This window comes from Motacilla alba, chromosome 4, assembly GCF_015832195.1.
Source record: "Motacilla alba alba isolate MOTALB_02 chromosome 4, Motacilla_alba_V1.0_pri, whole genome shotgun sequence".
NCBI lineage: Eukaryota > Metazoa > Chordata > Aves > Passeriformes > Motacillidae > Motacilla > Motacilla alba.
The window spans coordinates 54,473,774-54,491,092 of record NC_052019.1 but is presented as its reverse complement, the minus strand read 5'-3'; the positions used below and the strand labels follow the sequence as shown (position 1 = coordinate 54,491,092).

The 17,319-nt window shown below is 41.7% G+C and overlaps 1 protein-coding gene across 27 annotated transcripts in view; it reads left to right on the top strand.

Moving 5' to 3' along the window:
• ADGRL3 (adhesion G protein-coupled receptor L3) overlaps positions 1-17,319 on the top strand; it is a 492,252-nt gene that overhangs the window by 89,003 nt on the left and 385,930 nt on the right. For all 27 annotated transcript variants that reach the window (XM_038134649.1, XM_038134653.1, XM_038134633.1 and 24 more), the window contains exon 2: positions 315-381. The gene's annotated coding sequence lies outside the window, so the exon portion shown is untranslated. The remainder of the gene's footprint in view (positions 1-314; positions 382-17,319) is intronic.

Sequence of the window (17,319 nt, the reverse complement as noted above, 5' to 3'; positions counted from 1 at the left end):
CTCACGTAGCTGCACGTGTGTTTGATATCTACTTGAATCTCCAAGGTTTTTTTAATTATTGACAGTGATGTTGTCCACTGATTTCTCCTCTGACCATTGCTTTGTATGTGTTACTACTGTTTTTCCATGCAGAGATCTACTTCATAGACATTAAAAGTTCTTACTTTTCAAAAATCCATTCTGTTGACCGAAATCAGTTGTTCATTGCTCTGTCCTCTGGTAAATGCATAGCAAAAAGTTCATGAGTGCCTGATATGTCCTCAGAGGCCAGAATAAAGGTTTTTTAATTGTTTTCTTTTTCTCTTTGTTTCCAGAAATGTTGAATACAGTACTCTGCAAAAAATAACGTGTGGATTTCTCGAACCTGAAGAACAAGAAAAGGTAATTACTGGACCATACAGTTGAGCCTCATTTGTTTGCTGTGCTAAAATATTTAGACCTGATCACGTTGCATGAGCCTCCAGCACTGTGTCTGCATATGGGTTTTGTGTATTTTCAGTTATGCAGGCGCAGTTGTTTCATGAGAATATTTCTTTACGTAAAGGGAACAGGGGAACAAAAGCAGCAGAGCATGAAAATGCTGAAGCAAATGGTAGGGAAGAGCGTACTGTGAATATTTTCAGTACATATAAAAGTGAAAAGGGTAAGGGGGGGGAAAGATATCAAGGCTTATATGTGCCAATGGGAAAAGGGCTGCAGACTTGGCTGGGTTTGCAGGACTGCTTGGTGGAGCCTTGCAGCCTGCTGGGCAAGTGTTGGAGGAGGCTCAGTGATGATCAGCGTTACAGCAGCCTCCTCATGTTTCAGTGACCGAGTAGCTTGTGGGGTGGTGCACTCTGCTCCAGAGGTTGTGAGCTCCTCTGCTGTCTGCAAGCCTGCCTCTTGCAATCGAGTTTCTTGATCCTCCTGGGTCGTGACATTTTGTTGGTGCAACGCAGCTCGGCAGGGCTGTGGCTCAGTTGCTGGTGTTAAACAAAATGCTGTTCATCAAACTTTCATGAGACACTTTGCCAGGGGCTGCATCTTGAAAGAGTAGGCTCCAAAAAGCAGTGAGCAGAGCTGTGCTGCTCCGTGCTGCTGCCATCTCCAGTATTTTCTTCTACTTTCTTTCCAAGGCTGAGAGGTGAACACCCCTACAGGGATTTGAGCGGTTTTGCACTCTTTCCTCCTTGGAGAAAATCTTGGACAAGGCAGGTGTGGCCATGTTGAAGAGTCCTGGTTCAGCTGGTACATTCTGTCAGCTGTATGGTGATCCAGAAGAGGGACCAGGAGCTCACCTCTGCCTTAAAGTCTGTGTTGGGCATGATTCTTACTGGGGTTAAGCTGAGGAATGTACACGAACTGAGCCTTTCAGTAAGGTTTTGTAGTAATTAATATAATGACTTTAAAGTAAGAAAATGTGTCGGTAGATATCAGTATGAAGAACAAAATAAATCTATAATGTGAAGGTCTGTAAATCTGATTATAGCAAAGCAAGCCTAGTGAGACTTAAAAACATGGATATGAAGAGAGGGACACAGCAGATGTTGCTGGGATCAGGAAACTTTCTATATGAACACATGACATGTTTTTACAAGACACGTAATTTCATTGTTTGGGTTTGAAAAATGCATGTGAGTGACATCTTGTGTTCACTACATCTGTAGTGCCGTACTGCTGCTAATTAGCACGTGCATTTTAGAGGCAGTATGAAGTCAAGATGACAAACACAGACAAATCGTAGGATGGAACAATTCTTTCTGCATGTATCAGCGTTACCATTTTCTGAAAGTCCATCTTTCCACCCTACAAATGGAAGTGTCGTCCTAAGAGGCATGTTGAAAAACACTTCAAGGGTATAAATTTGCAACTTGTGTGGAACCTTGTGTGTTTTTCTTGTAGTGGTCTCTGCATTCATCAATTTAGTGCAAAATTATGACAGCAGAGGAAAAAGAGTCGACAGAAAAGGAAGCTCTTGGAGCAAATAAATGCTTGGTCAAAGTGCATTTAACTTTTGGAGAACCACATTGTCCTGTCTTTGGGGTCAAATTGTTTAGAACTACCTTCCACATGCTAACAAATGGGATTAATTTTGTTGGAAACTTCCATTTGGATTTATAGTGTCATTTAAACCTCTGTAATGCTTTCTGTCACCATCGCCAGCTCATTTCTCTCCCGTGGAACTGTCCTATTTGGGTTCTTGACATTTATGGGAGATGTAGGATAACTTTACTGGGAGTCAGACAGTTCAAAGCTCTAAGTCTGTTTATCCATGTCAAAAAGAAAGGCTGAAAAATCAGATTTCTTTAAAATAATGAGTTTTCCAAAGGGAATAATGGAAAGGTGGTGCAGATTACAGTATGCCATAATGTGTTGGCAAAGAGGAAGACTGTGCCATACTGTTGAGTCTCACTGGTATTTTACTGCTCTTTTATAAGAGGGTGAAATATTAGTCTAAGTTATCAGTGCAATTTAAAATTATCTGTACAATTCAGTAATTTATGTTTATTTATGCTTTTGGGACAGTTGTAAAGAGATTTTTGAAAAAAGCAGTATTTCTTTTTTGCAAGTAAGAAATTAAAAACATGCCTACAATCATCATGGCTACGTGCTTTCCAAGGCCTTGAAGCACAGCTACCTGTGCTATTGCAGTGTGGCTCAAACATGGGAATTGTTCCTCTGGGTTTCTTGAAAGCTATAGGTGTTGTTTTAAAATTTCACATAAACAATATTGTAACTAGGTAAGGGTACATATGCAGCAAAAAAAAATGGCCACTCATATTGTTATATTTGATCTCAATATAACAATAATTATTGTTATAATTATTGTTATATAATTATAACAATAAAAGAGTTCTCTTTTATGAGGTCAGGTAGTAATGCACAATTTTTTTTCATCCCCTGAACGGGATCCCACACAGTCATTTAGCTCTGTCAGCTGTGTGAGCAGAACAGGCATGAGCTCTTTTATTCCTCCAGACTACAGCGGTGTCTTTTTATTTGGTGCTGCATGGCACTTGGTTGCAATGGCTGGGCTAGGGGTGTATCAGATGTATTTCATTGCAGAAAACACAGGAGCTGCTCTGCGCATGAGTCAGCCCCTAGGAAAGGCTTTGCCCCATCTTAGGGAGGCAGTGACCTTGATGGGGATGTTCACCCTCGTGCAGTGGGGGCTTTTTGCAGATGGAGTGCATTTAATGCTGTGCTGCTGTTAGCATCAATGAGTGAGGTCCAAAGCTGCAGAAATTGAGACTGTGCTTTTACTTCCTGCGTGGCCAGACTAAGGAAGAAATCCCAAGGCTCAAGGGCATGAGAAGCGCTCTCTTCTTTTGTTCTCTGTGTCTTTTTTTTTTTTTTTTTAACTGGCTGGCCATGACATTAAGATTTCTAATTAATTTAGAAACCACAGGCAGTTGAAGAGAGTGAGCAATGTAATAACTGGGCCATGGGGCAGAGTAAAAGCACATCAATTATTCAGGCAGTCTCTGCTGCTTATTCCCTTCCCAAAGCTGGGCTGGCTGTCATCGTGTGTCAGTGATGCTGCTAATGCCCTTCAGAATTTACATGCATAAATAGTGGCCTTTTAAAATCTGCATGAGGATAACTGTAGTATTTTCAACAATAGCTTCCAGCAGCATGCTCTGTCTAGCGGGTGCCAGGGGCTCCAACGGCTATTTTGGGTGCCTTGTTTAAAACTGGGACCTTGGCAGGTGCATCCTCCAGAAGCCTCTGCTGCGGAGAAGTTGCTTCTCAAAGAGGTTGAGGGACAGCCTGAGCCATGCAAAGAAAGAAATAGTCATGCTTTAAAATGCATGTGATGTCTGAGAACGTTCTCTCTGTGGGCAAGTGAGTCCAGCATCTCTTACGCATCATCATCCCCTGCTTCTATTATTGTGATGTTTCCTAAGCACTCTCCATGAAGATGCCTTGGATGCTACTGGGGCTAGGCCCAGTGCAGTTCCTCTTGAGGTGGAGGAGCAGGAAGCATCCTTCTCCTCACTGCTCTGGCTATTGTAGGTCCTGCACTTTGACTGAGCAGTTGGAAAGTTGAAATAGAGGAAGGTTCTCTCACTGCCAAGAGCGACATTCACAGGACTGGCCGTGGTTGTCTTAAATGGGTGCACCTCAAAGTCTTCTGTTTGGGATGCCACAGAGAGCAATGCTGATTCCTGCTTTGAGTCTGTAAGGGGAGTGAAAACTGGGGGACCTGTTGGATTTTTCTGCCATGGACTACAAGTGGATGACAAAGCCTTATTTTTCTGTCTGGTCGGCATGGTTATCCCTACTGCTGGAGGCAGCCACCTTGCTTTTTAAAAAGTGAACTAATTTGTGAAGGCAATGAAATAAAATGAGCCTTGCTAATTATGTGTTGTGCTGGCGAAATGACCAGCTTGGGTTTGGAAAACGCTGGCTGTAATTAATGGTGAAAGGCTTTTTCTCTCATCTGTGTAGCCATTATGAATCACTTCTCCCCATGGAAACTTTTTAGTCTGTCTCACTGGGGAGCCTGAGGAGGAGCAGGTAAAATGGATTTGCCTTAATAGCTGCAGTTGTAACTTAAACACTTGAAATGATATTAAGCATCTCTCTCCATTAGCATTTCATGTTGATTCTGATGATATACCAGCCGAAGCTAAGACAAGATCAACGTTCATTAGATGGAAGAAACTAAGCTCTGTAGACAAATGCTTTGGCTAAATGGGGCCTTCATTGCACTGAGAACAAGAAAGCAATTAGCTGAAATGTTTGTTTACAAAATCTAATTCCTGGGGAGTATCTTCTCAGATTGCTGCTTACATCTCTTGGGCTGGTTTTGTTACCAAGGCTTGCAGGTTGACGGATTTTGCAAAGCCTGGTTGTAGTACATATATATATATATATATATATATGTATATATATATATATATATATATATATATATATATATATAAAAAACACGTTTCAAACTTTGCATGGTAAAGCTGAAACCAAGTGAAGAGCAGGGGCTAAGCTGCAGGTGTGCCAGAGTTTATTTGTGCATTCCTCACATTTATTTTTCCGTTTGCTGTTGAGTACAATTAATAATAATTATTAGATGTTCCAGTTATTAGACAGTGTAGGCTGAAGAGAAGCTGGAAAGCAGCACTGAGTGGTGTTACTGCTGTCCTCCTGTCTCCCACCTGGAGCCTAGCCCAAGGTGAATGCCAATGAACCTGGGTGAGGATGCATCTCTGCCAGGATAACTGCATGAAGAGCCTTGTCCTGGTTGGTTGACAAACATGAACACCCTCAGAAGGTGATTTGGCCCATCTGCAATGCAAATCATGCTCTGGAAATGCTGTTTCTCTTTGGGTTACAGAAATGGCCAATGGGAAACATCACTGCTGCTGTCCAGCTATTAGAGGAGATTTTGTCACTGAGTAGTGCTTGTGGAGTGGGAAGGATCAGGCATTTTGAGCCTGTGCTGATACCAACAAAACAGCTTTATACTAATTGTAGGCATGCAGTAGAACATTGCACTGCATGCTTGGGTAAGGTGTGGCAGTATTTGTTAGCTTTTTTTTTTTTTTTTCTTTTTTTAGTCCATGGGGTGGCTTTGGTTTTGTTGCAGTTTTTTCTAGTGGCTTCTTTGCAACTGAAGAGTGTCTGTACTTACCCATGGGTGATACTGGGCAAGTAAACATTTCCTGGACACATTTCCATCATGTATCTGGTGGCAAACATGGAACAGTTACCAGATGAGTACATTTTCTTCCCCACTTGCTGAATACAAGATATTAATACAATAGTCAGTGTAATCTATTTGGAGATGGCTTATAGTCACGTTAAATGATGGGGAGCAGACTAATGAAGGCTATCCTATTGATAGATAATGGCTACAATTTACCAAGCCTACAGTAATTGAAGTAAAACAAAGTTGTTTTTACCTGACGTGCAGAGTGGTAGGTGATGCACAGATATGTCTGTGCACATTGTACTGAGCACAGTAATAGAGTGAGGGGATGAGCTCTGGATGTCTGTGGGAGTTCAGGATGGAATAGGATTGCTGCATAGGCTCCTGATGTAGTTGCAAGAGGTAAAGTCTCAAAGTCTTTCAGATGTCTTAGCCATGACTTGTTAACAAGCTTATTGCAGTGTTGTGGGTCTTGCTGCCTCCTCCTGTGCAAAGGATGCTCCCCAGCAGTGCTTCTCCTTCAGGCAGGGAAAAGGGAATTGCAGGAGTCAGTGCTGGGCTTTGCTCTTTGAAAGGCACTGCTCAGGAGGTCCCTTGGGAGTCTATGCCAATACAGTATTTAAGACACTGCTTTTTCAGTGTCAGCACTGGAAATGACAAATGCTTTCCTTAATTTGAGAGAAGTGTGCCTGATATTACATGGTTTTATGTGCCTGAGAGTCTATTCTCAAGACAGCACATGGGCCTATCTCCTATGAAAGCTAATTGCACTATTAGGAGAAGATATCCTGCTAACTTAATAAGATACATTTATTTGTGTCTTAGAGGATTTTTTTTCTGAGGTGGAAGAAATCCTGAATGGTGCCAAGTTTCATTTGAAGAGTATTGTTCTTCACTGTCCCTTCCTCTCTCCCCATGTCAAAACTGATCTGCAAATTGAAAATATTTTATAAGTTCAAGGCACACCAGTATAATTGAAGGCAGGCAGCACTTATGAGAGCTGAAGGGGAATTCATCATGCAGATGACTTGAGGCTGGTTTTTTCCTGTGGAAGGAAGAAATGTCATTGGTAAGCAGCATTACCAACAGGGCTGTAAAAATTAAAGGTATAGAAAACTCGGGTGAACAGAAAGAACTGTGGCCAAGGTGTCTCCCTCTGTCCCTGCTCTGATGTGGCTGGCTCTATCACAGATGCTGTCAAGAATCTGGGGCAGATTGAGAGTTTTATTGCCTGGGCCTCCTATGGGGTGGAGGACAGGACTTGAAGCCTGAGTGACTGCGTTTACCCCCTCCCCAGAAACCCCTTCTTCTTGGCATCCCACAATGCAGATCATCTTTGTCTTCTCTGCATTCCACAGGCAGTTAAAGCATTAGGAGATGGGCACTGAGATTTTGTACCAGCATGATTTGAACTGAAGTCTAATTTAGACAGAAGTTTAAAGAGCTCTCTCCCCTCCCTCTCGTGCAAAGTAGACTAGAGACTCTACATGTGCTATGTCTGGCTTGGAAACATTTCCCTGTGGTTTATTGCTTTGCTTTTATTGATGGGCTGTGTTTGCTTTCACACAAACTGATTCATTTGGACACAATGATTTGTTTCGCGGAAGTTGTTTGCTTTGGGATGAAGGCTGAATTAAGGGGGTTTTATGGGGTAGAAACTTTATTTCCACAGACTTCTTCAGATCTCAGTTCCACTCCCTGCAAAGTTTGTACAGACTCAGATAAAGTGGCCCTTGGCCAAACTAGGAAGATGCAATGTGCCAAGTAGCTGTAGGGAGAGCAGAAGGATATGTTAAATTAAAGAGAGCTTTTGAAAATTTTAGAATGTCCTGCAGGAGCAAAACGATGGATCTTGTAAAAAAATGTAAGATAATCTGATTCTGCTTTTTAATTTCCAAAAATAAGAACAAAATTGGAACAATCAATCCCATTTTATTAAAATATGACGATATGCTAAGTACAGCATTAGATATGTATTTTTTCACTATAAATACACCCCCAAGGAATCATTCTATTTTTAAGATGAACTCGTATTATGATAATGTAAAAGAAGTCTATAATTTGTAATTCCAGTTGGAGGTTAAGAAATTTAACATGTCAGTTTCTCTATTCATTACTCTAGCAGTCAAGACTAACAGACTGTTCCTTCACCTTTCCTGTCAATCATTTAGATAGACCAATTATGGATTTGGTAAAAAATATATATATATCAAAAGAGAAAATGCAGCAGAAGATAGTTCAACATACTAATTAAAAAAAAAAATACAAACCCAAAAACATCTCATCTGTAAGAGTGCATTGAGTCCTACACTGTATGAGCTTCATGGCCAAAACTCCTCAACTATTACTCTGGTCTTTCTGAAGGTGCCATATGGACTAAGTTGAGAAATGGCTCTCCAGTGTTTGTGTGTTGGAAAAAAGCTGTTGACAGCTGACAGTCACTTTTTGTACCATTTAGAAACACTCACTGCCTGGCAGTTCTTTGGGGGGGAAAAAAAAAGGAGGAGGTGAAAGATAAAGTCCTGTATTGGTATTTAGATCTTCATTGTTCAGAGCCACTCATGTATGCTGAAAAAAAATGTGTACACTGGCTGGCTTGAGATCTTTATAAATTTTAAGCATTAGTTTTGGAGTTTTGAGCCTTAAGGTCTCCAGTGCAGTACTTCTTTAGCACTCAATTTAGAGGGGACATAATTGCATTGACCTCTGTTCTGCCAGTGATAAATATTCAACATGCTCCAAAATAATTCCACAGATCTGAAAATCAGATTCCTTATTGAGATGCATAAATATAGTTGCAGGTCTCGTAATCTTGTATTAAAGCAGCAGCATTTCTTTGGGGTAAGTTTATTATTACAAAATATACATGGCCAAACTTAAATATAGTTAACCTAATATGATCAGACTGATTTGGAGCAGAGGTAGGTCAACACTAAGTGCTTTTGAAAATCTCATCCCAGCTCTCTGGAGATTAGTGCAGAGCCTTAGTCTAAGTCATGCTGAAGAGGCAAGAAGGAATGTTTCTCAATGGAGAGAGGCTTCATTTAGACAGCAGAAGCATGAAGCAGACTTGGGAAAGAAAGATCTGCAACCAGATGGAATAATATCCAGCTTTGCCCAAGGCACAAGGCTTGGAAGTTCACTCATGTGGATGCATCTTTGAGTCTCTGCTACTGGCGAAGTGTGTACATGGGCAGCCTCCCTGTTTTCGGGTGGGTAGGGGCATCCTCCCCTCTCAGGTTTTGATCAGTACTGCTGCAGCAAGGGAGTACAGGAGAAAAGCTTGAGGCTGCTGGCCCCAGTTTTCTCTTTGGTTTCACCTTTTTTTAAAAAAAACTACATCCTTACAAAGGTAATGTCCTTGGGATGTATAGGTCGTGGGAATCTCACAGCATGGAAGCTTCTTTTTGGTGTAATATTTTAATTTAAGTACCTGAAAGTTAAGTGCTCTTTTAGGCATTTGAGTGAGTCTCGCTGTTGCATGTGGGAAAAAGCTTGAGAGCTCTCCTCTTGTATCTCTGTGAATGGTGCATGTGACTGATTTAGTGAACGAGTCAAAAATATAAGGTCTACTGAGGCCACGGAAGGAGTATCTACACTCTTTGTGTGCATGACTTCTCACTGAAATAAGTGGAGTTGTGTTTTTTGAAGTGAGCCTGATTTGGCCCCTAGATCACGTGGGTGTGATAAGAGGTTTGACCAGGTCCAAGTTATGCAGTATCGGTCCCTTTGTGATCGATGAGATGACTCACTCTGATACCTCATCCTCAGAGATTACTCATTGCTAGTGCTTCATTCTGCACGTGTCCAGCTGATGGAAGTGCTTCTCCCATGGTGTCCTGACATCAGATAAGTGCAGTCTGCAGGTGCCTTCTCTCCTCTTTTTCTCTTTTTTCTTGAACCACATATCTACAATTTTAAGAGCAATTTCTGCTCTTAAAAAAAAAAAAAAAAACAAAAACAAAACAAACCATAGCATAAGCAGGAAGTTTAGCCTTTGAACTGCAGCAACACAATGCCTTTTGTAAAAGCACACAGCTGCTTATATATAACTTGTGTGTGTCTCAAGTGTCATGGGTTGCTTTCCATGCTCTACCGTTTTATACAGGAACACGCTGTGGGTCTAAACCTGTTGAGGCTAACCCTTTGAAAATGACTTTTGCATATCTTTATTATGTGGAGCCTGCAAAAGACTGGAAAGACGTTTTGTCAGTGTATCCCTGGGCTAGGCCTGGCGTGGAATAAAAGAAATAAAAACCTGCAAATGCTCAAGGCAGAGGCTAGGAAAGAAGCAGCAGGTTGAGTAAACAGATGGGGTGAGCCAACATTAAGAGCAGGATGGTTATGGTAAGTGTAATGTGCAGAAGTCACAGTACATCAGCTGGCTAATCAGTGCTGAATGATTTGTAGGCATCTCAGCAGAGGTGAGTTTTAAGGAGGTTTGAAGGAGAACAGTGTCGTGGCTCTGCAGATTTGTACTCTTCTCCTGCATAAAATGGGACTCTGTGAAAGGCATGAAGGTTATCACTTCAGTGCTGTGTTTCTGCTTACATTCTTCTTTTTCTGCTTTCTTTTTCTTTTTTTTCAATTCTTTTTTTTTCCTCCACGTTTGCTACAGAGTCTCTCTAATGAGCCAGGGTGGTTGTTGGCCCAGATGCTGCACTGCAAATGCTATTTTTTAAACCAGCTGAGAATCTGGCCTGATATTTAGCAGTCACTTAGTGCTTTCATCTTCAAAGTACTGTGCAAACATTAATTAATTCTGCTGGGGAGCATGCAAGAAGGTGCTGCTGGAATAGTTATGCAAACTGCAGAGCCACAAGAGATGGCAAGGACAGTGTTGCTGGGCTTGGGAGGTCTGTGCTTACATACATAATTCAGCAGAGCACAGCACAACAGGTGCTTTCATGGCAGAAAAATCTCTTTTAGTTACCTGTTTTTTTCCATTGAGTGGGTGCTTGGTGTTTTCAGTGGAAGAATGTGGCTGCTGCCCTACTTGGGTAGATGGGCAGCCTGGGATTTCAGTTTCCACATCTACCCCTGCAGATGGGTTCAAGCTTGCAGGGAGAGCAGCTGAGCAGCCAGGCAGATGCTGTGCGGATGCTCAGTGCTGAGGCACGGAGGCTGTGCAGAAGTCAGGGCTGCAGCTGCATGCTTTTCACTTGGAAAATGAATAAACCACTTGCAGCACATGCAGATTTGGAGGTGCACAGCGTTCTGCTCTACACTGGCAGCTCTTTGCATGCGAGAAACCATTTTGCCCATGCGGATGTTGTCTTGGGCAGGAGTGAAGTAGCTCAGCAGAGCTGCAGAAATGACTGTGGGAAAGCCTTCCATCTTCTCTTCAGCGCAGCATCAGCAACCTTTGGCATGGGCTGCAGTAACTGCCTTGGAGAGGATGAGGAGTGCTCACCCATCCTGGGCTGCTGGCTCTGCACAGGCAGGGTAGCAGCAGCTGTGGAGCAGCAGCAGCATTTAAAGCTGGCACAGACCCCAGCATCTCCCAGCTGCCCACCTAACACGCTCTGGCACGAGGCAATCAACACTGCCTGTGCCTTGAGACTTGCCTGGAGCACCACTTCTGAGGGAAAATGCAACTCCAGACACCGAATCCACTCAACCAGGCATTACATTAAAAGGAGCTTTTAAAAGATGGTGCCTACTGATGCCGAATTATTAGCAGAGAACCACATGAGCCTAATGTGACTTGATTCATGCTGTATCAATCCAACAGGCATCTAGGTGTGAGAATGTGTGTAATTTTTTGGTATGATGGGGGCAAGTCAGAGTGGGAGCACTGATGGAACAGGGAAGGCAGAGGGATGCTTGATGCCAGAAAATAACATGGCTGGAAAGAGAGTCTGCTTATTGAATGTGAATCTGGGCTTTGGTCTGAAAGCTGAAGGCAAGAGGTGTCTTCATATGGAGTGGAAACAGATCTTTAAGCAACAGACAGATTCAGGTTGATAGGTGGGGAGCTGGGTTTTGGTTTGGCTTTGCTGACCTTGCTGAGGTGAGCAGGGGGTGGTCAAGCTTTAAACTTCCTGCACGACCCATTTAATAGCACTTATTGCCATGGCAGTTTCTGGAAGCTGTGCAAATATATTTAGAAAAGGTGTATTTCTTTTAGCTTTGCTCAAATAGGTAGATAAAATGTTCCTGATGGCAGGTTTACATTCTCTGAGATCCTGCTGATTAGTTTTCTGAATTTATTGTTCATGTTGGGGAGTTAAGGAGCCAAGGAAATAAGAGATCACCACGACTGAGACAGTTGCTTTTCCAGTGTGCATGGTCTATGCATTTAAGATAGTGAAATTATATCTAGAACTGCACAGTTTTAATTTCCCGCTCTTCCTAAGATTTCAATAGATTAGCATGCTCAGAAATACTTCTTTTTAATCTCAAGATATTACCATGCCTAGGTTTGCATGAAAGGCAAGGCTGGATGTCTTGAGGCTTGAAAGCTATAATCAAAGATGTTTATATGAAATTTTACTGTTCCATCATATCCTACTATCTTGGGAGTGAAAAAATAAACTTAATGAACCTAGATCAGACAGATTTGTGATGAAGTCCCAAAGAAGAGAGAGGGCTTGCAAGTAGCTGTGATTCTGCTGTGTGATTTTAATTTTATGGGCCCCTGTTGTTCAACGTTTTCTTCAGAGTAACTAAGAGTTGCATTAAATATTAAACAAACGGTGTGATGATTCATAAAGAGGGTCATGAGCTCCATATGTGAGTTAGAAATTTAATCTCCAGCTGGTTTCACTATAATCCATGTCATATGTCCAGGATCAGAGAACTCCAGTGTCTTCGAATAATTAGTTAGTGATCAAAACAGAAAAAAAAAATCCATTGAAACCATTTTCTCTTAGAAAAAGCTGTTTCTTCAAAACAAAATTGCTTGTTAAAGCTCGTTAATTTTAATGGGGTTTTCTTTTGAGTGGAAGTAAGACAAAAATAACTTGGAAAATGTCAGGATGTCTCCTTGATAGTTGCAGAATTGATAATATTTTTTTTGTGTTCAATGTCTTGCGTTTAGAGTTGTAACTCTTACTGTGTTTTAATAGGAAAAGAGTAAAGTTAGACTTTCTCTTTTCATCAAATGTAACTTATTTTAATTAATCTAAAATAACTTTCTGTCTAGAATGTTGTTTCGCCAGAAAGGAAAACTTGATTAGTTTTTTTCTGATATGTGTATATAATTTTAATACTAGTTCAGGTATGGAACAAAGAATTAAAATCTCCAAGTCTTTTATTTGGATTAGGAAATTAATTTTTTTCCCTGCTTCCCCCTGGAGCCCTAGAAAAATACCTGTCAGCCTTTCATTGCAGAGACAAATATGCTGAGGTTTTCCCCAGGCCTTGCTGAGGTTGCATCCTCCTTTGCATGACAATTATGAAGGGATGCTGGGGGATACCAAATGAGTGAAGATACCAAACTTGTTGTCCTTTATAGGAGCCGTGTGCACACACAGACACACGAGACCAGTGCTCATCCACAGTTTCCCAAGAGGTTTTTCTGTACTCCACCTTCCAGTCTGCACACGGAGTTTACGTATTGTCTCAGTTGCATCTTCCCTTTGGGTTGCAAAAGGTGTTTGTGAGGCACATTTCGAGGTTGAATATTGAATCTACACCCAAGAAATACCATGGAGGCAGTGGAAGTGCAGGCTCTGTTCCCGTGGGGTGAGTTACTTCATGCCTGGTACTGCAGCATGGCTCTAAGGAATGTTGCTGTTGCATTATCAATGCTCAGCTCATGAAGTCAGTCACAGCACATGCTTGAATTTAAAAGCAGGCACATGGATGCACACACAGTTCGAGTTTTAATGCCTCTAGTGTCTGTAGAGCTCTGAAAGCACAACTAGGCTTAGTCTCTTAGGGAGGAGGGCTGTGTTTCTTCGTGTGTGGCTTGGCTCTTACCTCTTAGTTCAGAAGGAAGTAAGGTATGCTGTTTCCTTCCCTGTGCCAGTAGGGCAGGATCTGGAGGTTACAGGAGAGCTCATGCGATGGGATCTGTGGAGTGACTGGTCCAGTCTCCCATTCAGGGCAGGACAATTGTCTGCACGAGACCAGCTTGATGGTGACTTTGTATAGCTGTTACCTTAAATACCTACAAGGCTGGAGGTAGTGCTGTCTCTCTTATGACCTACCAGTACCCAGGGCATTGAATGCTTATTTTTTAATCAGTTTCCTCTTTTACTGGGAGAAATGTGTACACATGAACAAATTTAAGGTAAGAAAAAATAAGCTAGATTAAAAAAATTAAAAAATGACATCTGCTTAACTGTGTTAAAAACATGTAATGGGGAAGCATGCAAATGGTTATGCAAGCAGGAGTTTGGTATCTAATTGTAAATTAGATAGACAGCTGCAGGGTATCAATAGACATATGGCAGGAATGTAAATAGTTTGCTCGCACTTTAGTGACATCCTGGAAAGCTGTGTGTAAACTTTCTGAAGTGAAGAGAGAAAAGACGATTTCCTGGAAAAGAGGGTTTTCGAGAGAAATAATTGCTAATAAATAATCTGTGTCCCTCTGGAAGGCGAAAGTTTTATTTTGGCACTCGCTGAAAAAGCAGCCTCTAATCAGACTGCATTTTCCCGTTTGGCTGACTAGCACCAAGCAAGCCGAGGAAGGTGCCAGTTCCATTGTGTGGTTGGAGCCATCGTAGATCAGAGCAGCTCTTCCATGGTACCTGCCTGCTGATTTCAGCATGACCTCCCGGCAGATGTTTTGTGTCTGCCAGGATAGAGGGAAGATGACAAAGAGGAGGGTAAACAGTTGAGTGACTTGAGAGAGGGTGTCAGATTCCAGAATGTAAATTTGTATGTCAGCGCCAGCACTCCTAGGTCTTCCACCGGACAGAATACTTGCCTGTGTCCCAGCTGCAGAGGTTGCTGCTGCTTATAGCCACCTTTAAAATAATATCCTGCTGGAGTGGAATGCTGTGAGGCACTAATTTTGGCTTATTTTACAAGCCAGCAAAGCAGTCTAAATATTTAACACTCTTTCGTTAGTAGCTGGCCATCACATGTTTTGCTTTATATTAGGTGATACTACTGAGGCCATAAAAATTCCCAATCTAATGATAGTTAAAGTTGGTTCTCATATTACCTAAAAGATATAGCAAGAGTAAACCTTGAATAGCTTGCTTGATTTCTGGATGGGTGTCTAGTGACTTACTTCCTAAATAATTATTGTAAAGTTTGCAGTGGGCAAAACTCCGGTGCTTTTGAGGTCAACAGTAGCTATTCCAGTTTACTTTGTTGGGTTCGTGCATCTGCCTTGGGGATGGATTTCAGTCCCATAGCTTGTTAATCATAATTTTAGTCAAAGGGCCAGACTTATTTAGGAACTTCATTTAATTTTATTTTTTTTTAATAAGACAATTTCTGAAGGATGCAAAGAAGCTTTTATGGAGTGGAAGCAGTGAAAGGAGAGCAAGGAAAATCAAAGAAATCCAGACATCAGTAATGTTTCAAAAGTACATTTCACAGGGGAGTTTTCCTTAACTATCCTTCAAAGATGACATGACAGAAAATTTGGTTATTAATCAATGGTGCTATCTCTCTGTTGGGTTCAAGAACGCTTTTTAGAAATTGAGATTAACATCTGGTTTAGTCTACAAAGAACTTTTAGAATTGTAAAACTTTAAGTAACCATAAATTACTTGAAGTGCATGGAAGATTAATATGAAAAAAACCCACTTCCAAGCATTGTTCTTTAAGAGGTGAGCTTAGCCTGTGTAGTCATAAGAGTTATGTCATTGGTGTATCCTTACCAAATAATTGCAAACATATAGCCCAAATCAGTCCCTGGAATCAGTGGACACACAAATACACTATAGGGAGTTTTATTACAGCAGAGCTTGAGAATTGCAAAACCAATTTTCTACAGAAAAATTGCTTTCATATGATCTGAGTGCCATGATTTGGTTTATTTGAAACGCTGTAAGTCAAGCTGTTCACTGGTGTTCCTAGCAGGCCTCTGTAATTCTACATTTATTTACAAAGGTCTAATTTAGAATAGAAATTATTCCCACTGTTTGTAAATAAGAAACTGGAATATTTCTTACCTGTGTATGTGAGTGTTTGTGTTTAAGTGTGGATAATTTTCCGCTCGTGATGTAGGAAGGCATGGCTCATAGCAATGGCCACTGCTTTCTGAAAGTCACTCTGAAACACGAGATATGAGCTCCATTCTTCTTCTTTATTGCAGCCCATTTCTGATTTGGTTTGCAGGAAGCAGAGGACCTCACAGTCAGCCCATGGCCATAATGCTGTGGAGGTTTTTTTCCCATTACTGGACTTTGGTATTTCAGTGGCCTCCAACGGCTTTCTCAAAGCACTTCTGTATTCACTTAAAAATAACAGCAAGTTATGCCCCTTTTAGCTATGGTGGCATTTTGGCATTTTAATAACTCTGCAAGCTCAGTTCTGCTCCAGATGAGTCTAGAGAACAACATGACAAAGATCTTTTCACATCCGTGTTGGAAATAATTTGCTGTGAAGAGATGCCTAGTAGCATTAGGCGGCTTTCTGACTGTCAAAACCTTGGTGTATTTTAGTGCTGAATGCCGGGAGCTGGATAGGCCAGGATTGTATGTGCATAAAATGTCTTTTCTTCTTCTGGAAAGATTGGTCAGTATTTTTGCAGGTGAGTTTCTCCAGGAAGGCTAGGTTGAACTTCCTGTAGGCAAAAGAAGCCTGATGCTTTCTTTCAGTCTTATGAAGCCATAAATAACTTCTTTTCTAGTGTGTGGTTTTGCACTTACATGACTAAATCCGGTGCAGCGGATGCTGAATCAGGCCCTCAAAGAAGGCTTAGGAATGAATTCCTAAAATACTGAAACCTATTTTTCATGAGCTGCAGATGGATAGAGCATTAATTCTGTGTATCCTCTGTGGGCTTCCCTGTAGTGAGACTTGTCTGTTTTCCCAGTCTCTTGTTTTCCATCACCATCAATATTTGGGTCACTATCTCCTCTCTTCTGATCTCCTCTCCGTAGTTTCCTTCTCTTCAAATCTCCTTGGTCCCAGGTGTAAGTAATGGCAGCTCTGTGAAAAAATGAAGGTTTGATTTGAGTAAAAGTGTTGCTGAGTATTGCTTGCCTCTTTTAAAGTCCTCTTAGGTGTTTTTCAGTGCTGCAGCAAATATGAGGTCATTATAATCTTCTTCCGGCTTTCTCTTTCTAGTCTGAGTCTCTTTCAGTCATGCCTGAGGACAGTGTGCCATTCCAAGGAGCCTGTAGGCCCCGTGTTCCAATGGGAGGATTCTCTGGCCCCATCAAGGGAGGTGCTCCCTGGTGAAGGGGTTTGGTGTTTCTGGTGGGAGATGCCCATTTCTGCCACAGCTCCAGCCCTGTCCTGTTGGGGCTGCTGTAAGGCGTGTGAGCTGAACCTGTTTTCCAGCAGTGGAAAGGTAGAAAGGGAAGAGGATTTGGCTGCTGCAGAAAATGTCAACTTTTTTCAGGGGCAGATCAGAAAAATCAAAAAATGAAGGCCACTTCTAGTGCAGATCAAGCAGAAGAATCTAACGCTGTTAAAACCTGCAAGTTTGGCTTGCTCATCCTGAGCTGGGTGGTCCTTCCCAAGTACTGCATGACTTTTCCATGTCATGCAGTACTCCCTGCCTGACTGCTTCCTCTGGGTGCTTTCCAGCTGTGTGACTTCCACTGGTA